This window comes from Lepisosteus platostomus, chromosome 5, assembly GCF_059453375.1.
Source record: "Lepisosteus platostomus isolate fLepPlt1 chromosome 5, fLepPlt1.hap1, whole genome shotgun sequence".
In the NCBI taxonomy this organism is placed as follows: domain Eukaryota; kingdom Metazoa; phylum Chordata; class Actinopteri; order Semionotiformes; family Lepisosteidae; genus Lepisosteus; species Lepisosteus platostomus.
The window spans coordinates 63,193,244-63,198,930 of NC_142615.1; the positions used below are offsets into that span (position 1 = coordinate 63,193,244).

A 5,687-nucleotide genomic window follows, 5' to 3' on the forward strand; every position below is an offset into this window, starting at 1 on the left:
GTGCACGAAGAGGAGTGGTAGAGTGTTACTGCAACGTCATTTAGAAGGAAAGTGATCCAGCTCAGCTCTCTGATGTTTGGTAGATACATCTTCTTCATGAGTAATGTAGGATCAACTTCTTCAGGCTCGAGGAAGGGCTTGCATTTCGGCAGCAGTAACTGACTGAGTAGTGACTTCTAGGACCTGGTCTTATCAGGTTGCTTTGCCAAGTTTGTCAGTTCTGCTGAAATGACCTGTCTCTAGGAAATTTAGGAAGCAGAAGAATGACTATCTGAAAGGTGACATGATCTGCTGGCTGTTTGACTTGATCATGAATGACACAGGAAATGCGAATTCTTGCAATAAGACAAAACAAGATCCATAAAACACTGGCAGAAGTGCAAAATGTGAGAGGATAAAAAGACACCTGTTTCTGCCCGATTTCAAACAGGGGATCTTGTGCATGTGTGATGAACGTGATAATCACAATATTACAAAAATGACAGCAGCATTGAACATGGCGAGACGTAAAGATTGTTAATTCCCTTCAAATACTCACAGTGTGTTTATTCTGCTGTATTAATTTACTGTGCTCATCCGGCAGTAAAAAACCTGTTATCTACACACTGTTCCCAGAGCTGGATAGGTGACTCCACATTCTACAGCTCTCTAGCAATAGAGGAAGTCAGACTACAGAAATGGAGAAAATCTCCTCTTCAGAATGTGGAAATATATTCCTGAGAGAAGTCCTTTCTTGAAGTTCAACACTCTCTGCAAGTCACCCATTCCCACCTTGCGCAGTGTAGTGGTTATCACATTCTCTTAACACACCAAAGGGTTTCAGTTTGAAAGCGGGCGAAAACAAGTGATCACTTTTCGCACATTTGTCACTGCTGACGTTGCTTTATGAATCTATTTTCTATACTGTGCTGATCAATTGGAAACCAAAAGGCGAAAAAGACACGTTCCCTCACCTAAGGTTGAACCTACAGAACCACATCAAATTCCAGGAATCGAAACTGCTAGAGCGTACGGAAGCACACAGCTTTATAAAGATTTCCAAGTGCAAGAGCTTTTTATTCATAAAAGACCCTATTTATGTTGTGTGAGAAATATTAATACAGAATCTTTTTTCACCAAATAAATGGGCTTCCTGACTTCAGAAAGCCATCTAAAAAAATACTAAAAGAACAAAAATTCCATTTGCTAAATGAAATGAAAACACATACCCTACCAAACCTCGAGTACAGGCCATTCAGGGTGATAATACAAAACCATTTATAATTCAACAAATAAAACCTGTCAACTGGTAATCACCACTTATCATAAAAAAATAAGTAGCAATACACAGTAGGTGACTCTTGGGTGCAAGTTAAATCCATGCAAGAAGGGGTTTAGTGTTATATTTCCAAATCAGATATGCAAATGAGAGATCTGGCCCAGCCAATCTCAAAGCTCCCTTGGTCTGGAATGGAGCTGCTCCCCTCTTCTAGTTATTCACACTGGATTTAGGTTACATATTAGCACATTTCATCTAACAGTTGCTCCAGAAACAAAAACGTAAACAAATGACCTGGAATGTGACCACACCTATGAGAATGTAGTTCAACAGATAACTTGTAAACCTTGTCATAAGATTTTTTTTGTTCTACAAAATAGACTTTATTCCGCAAAAAAAACATCTCAAAAGGAACATCTCACACATATTAACACTCCATGTAATAAAAAACAACGGCGGAACGGAGATTGATTGTCCGTTATCAATTTTTGCAAGTGGGGGCAGATTTGCACAATTAAGAGAGTCCCTCCAAACCTACCACTTGCTATTGTCCTTTAATCCCTGTATATCCCGAAGTCCTTTCCAGCGCTCCCTCGCCGTGGGGAAACCCCATCTGGCGATGTGGCGCTTCGTCCTCCTCCTGAGGTCCACCAGGATCCTCTCCTCCAGCTCCCTCGCTCCCCACTTTATGTTGTGCCGGATCAGAGTGTTCGTCGCCTTCCACAGTCCTTGTTTTGTGAGGGACAGCAGCAGCCCCCGCAGGTCCTGTGTCCCCTTGTCCAGTCCGGTGGGTGCCAGCCCCCAGCAGAATGTACTGGTGACTGAGCACCGCACCCGTTCCCAGGAGTTGCATAATGTTGTCCATTCTGCCCCACACTGCCATGGCGAAGGGGCAGCTCCAGAACACGTGCTCCTGAGTCTCCTCAACAAAACACGTGTCCCAGGGGCAATGCGGATTCCTGGAGATCGAGTGTCTGTAGAGGACCTTTCTGGTAGCCAGTCTCTTGTGTACAGCCATCCAGTTGAGGTACTTCAGTTGGTTGTCAAGTTCTTTGGGCTGTGTCCTTTCCCAGACTTGTCTGGGAACCTGCAGCCTTTCGTCAGCGACCAAATGCCCCCTCACCTCTTTGTACAGGGCTCTGTGTTTGGTGCAGAGCTCTGGCTGTCTCGTGGCCTCGTACCTCCTGCTCCACTTGACAGCGTGGATGTAGAACTCCGGTTGCCTCTCTGCCTTGGGCCCAGTGTTTGACCACTGGACCAAGTGCCTTATTGGGACGGAGAGCCACAGCCTGACAAAGTACTGGTACTTGTGGCAGATGGGCTCCCGCAGCGCCCGACAGAGGTTGCAGTAGAAGATGCAGTCGAGTTTCAGGGGGAAATATGGACATCTCGACCCCCTTCCTCGACCAGCTGACACATCCGGTTTCTCATGATGTACTCGTACGAGCTGCCCCAGACGAAGCCGAAGATCATCCCTTGCAGCGCTCGTTTGAGTCTGGCCGGCAGCGGGTACACCACCGCCAGGTAAACCAAAGCCGGCAGGATGTCTGCTTTCAACACCATCACTTTCCCTGTGTAGGACAGCGACCACGTTTTCCACAGACCCAGCATCGCATTCACCTTGGCGATCCTCTCGGTCCAGTTGATGGTCTCGTTGTCCTGGCTCTGGAAGGAAACCCCCAGTATTTTGAGAGGCTCCGTGCAGAGCTCGAGACCCTCCGGCGCCGTCGTCCTGTGCTTCCAGGGCCCGAAGAACTTCAGTTTGCTCTTTCGGCGGTTGAGCTTTGACCCCAAGGCTCTGGAGTATTGCTCCATGACCTGCAGGGCTCTCTTCAGCCCCCTGTCCGACCTCAGGAACAGCGTCGTGTCGTCGGTGTACTGGAAGATCTTCAGGGTTTCCCCTGCACCTCCCGGTATCCAGCGTCATTTCTGTGTTTCCGAGAAGGATTCCCACTCCAGAAGAGTGGGCCCCCCCTACACTCCAGCATGATTCTCCCTTCGTCCATTCCCTGGTGAATGTCCGCTTGTCGCTTTCATCCTTCAGGTGGACTTCCTGTAAGAAACAAACTGAGAAAGACTTTGAGGTCAGATCATAAAAGTCTCCCTGTCTTTTCACGGGGTCTCTCACATTTGATGTCAGAAAGGTAAGTTTCACAGTCATGATTAAGCAAATGAAAGTTTAACTTCCTCTCTGTGTACTTACAGTGGAAACTGGGGAGTCTACATCTGGGTACTGTTTAGCCTAGATGTAACTCCTCTCATTCGGGTCCTGGGGGGAATATGCTGGGCTCCCTCCAGGTCTCATTGGGGACTGAAAATTATAGATGCTGGAAAGGTCCAGCCCTACCATCAGAACCTGGCTCCAGAGTGGCTTTGAAGTAGTCCTCGTCTTCCTCGAGAATACTCTCCGCCACCGCTTCGGGAGGGCTCTTTTCTTCCCTTTCTCCAGTTGTTTCGGGGACCTCCAGTTGCTCCTGGACCTCAGGTGAGGGGGTCCCCACTTCCTGGGCTGCCTCCTCCTGTTGCCCTTGGGCCTCTGGGGAGGGGGGTTCTGCTTCCTGGGCTGCCTCCTGCTGTTGTCCTTGGACCTCAGGGGGGAGGTTTTCCATTTCCTGGGCTGCCTTCTCCAGTTGTTCCTGGGCCTCAGGGGAGGGATGTTCCGTTTCCTATAGGACGAGGAAACGGTTCTCCCTCACCACTCTTTTTTTTTCTGTCCTTCTGGTGGATCCGCCCTACTTCGCTTCTTCCGCTTTCTCTATCCCTTCTTGGTGGGAGTTATCCAGGGCCCTCCGGTCGGCCATTTTGTCCGTCATCTTGTGGCTCCACTGCGGCTGGAGGTGTGGCCTCGGCAGTTTCGGTTCTTTGCGGGGGAGGTGCGGGTTCTTTGTTCTCACCTCCCTCCCTTTGTCTTGAGACCGGTTTCTGCCGGCCGGCTTCCACGACCTGCGCAAACGAAGGTTTGCTTACCTTACATTGGCGAAGGAGGTGTCCCTCGGCGCCACATCCATCACACATCTTGGCAGCCCGGCAGTTTTTTGCCAGGTGCCCATCTTTGTTGCAGTTGTGACATCTGACAATGTCACACGCGTTTTCCTTGCGGCCGGACTGTCTGCACTTTTTGCAGAAATCCGGCATCCTGGGGTAATAAAGGTACCCCCTGTCGGATCCGATGTTGAAACGGGCCAGGGGGTGCTGGAAACCGTCGACATCCTCTGGGTCCTCTCTCAGGAGGACTCGGAACTGGCGTTTGCCGTACCAGATGCCGAGACTGTCCCTTATCTCCGTCGGTTGGCCCGCCACAGTTACATACCTCCCTAGGAACGCTGTTATCAGTTCCGTTGGCACATAGGGATTGTATGTGTGGATTGTGATGGTCATCTGGTTTATCTTCCTCATCGGCTCCGGCCTGATATCAGAGAAACCAGTGTGCTTACCTTTCTCTCTGATTAGTTTTGTTGCCTTCTCGTATGAGGAGTCCGTGACCATATAGGCCTCCATGTATTTCTCTGCCTTGTTGTCTTGAAGGCAGTAGAGATCTCCAGCCACCAATTGCAGGATCCCTCTCAGGAAGGTCACGAAGAAGGTTTTTGCAGTTGGCATCGTCTCTCCTTTTTTGGTCCAGTGGAACCGGATCAGTTTCCTCTTGTCTGCCATCTTCTCTTTTTCCTGGAACAAAGAAGAAGGGAAAAAGGGAGAGAAAGAGAGAAAGCAAAGGCCCTGTGGGGAGGAGGGTTTAGCTGCTAAAGGAGCAGCAAGGGATCCCTGGCCTTTGTCCTTGTGGGCAAAGCCCAGCTAGGTGCAGGCACAGGAGGAGGCCTTCGCTGGTCTCGAGGAGGGAGACAGGTGCTTGTGGTGAGCTACACGTACTCGGTCCCGGCTGAGAGGCAGGAGAGGCAGAGAGAGAGGAGAGCTGAAAGTGCTCTCGAGGGTCTCAAGGAGAGACTGAGTGCCACGTGCAGGCCACGTACACCCACTCTCAGCCGAGAGGCCAAGGAGGCAGAGAGAGAGAGGGAGCGGATAGCGCTTCCGAGTCTCGAGGAGAAAGCAAGCACTGCGGGCAGGCCACGAGTACCTACTCCCAGCCAAGAGGCCAAGGAGGCAGAGAGAGAGAGAAGAGAGAGAGGAGAGAAAAGCGCTGGTTCCCACCCAGCTCACCTGCTGCTTGGCCTTAACCCCCTGGGCTCAACCCAGAGCGATACCAGCTCAAGCACTCTTCGGGGTTCCGGAGGGGGAGCAAGAGAAAAGTGGAGAGGAGAGAGAGCAGAGAGAGAAAACATTGCTGTTGGATCCCACCCAGCTCAGCTGCTGCTTGGCCTTAACCCCCTAGGCTCAACCTAGAGCGATACCAGCTCAAGCACTCTTCAGGATCTTCGATCTTCGCCTAGACTTTGGAAAGACAAGAACTGCGGGCATGCCACTTGAACTTGAT

The 5,687-nt window shown here is 50.3% G+C and overlaps 1 non-coding gene across 1 annotated transcript; it reads right to left on the bottom strand.

The window, feature by feature from the left end:
* Positions 1-1,123: 1,123 nt before the first annotated feature.
* LOC148670965 (U7 small nuclear RNA) lies at positions 1,124-1,181 on the bottom strand. Its single transcript, XR_015939073.1, has one exon. It is a non-coding gene; the product is annotated as a U7 small nuclear RNA (small nuclear RNA).
* Between the last annotated feature and the right edge of the window lie 4,506 nt (positions 1,182-5,687).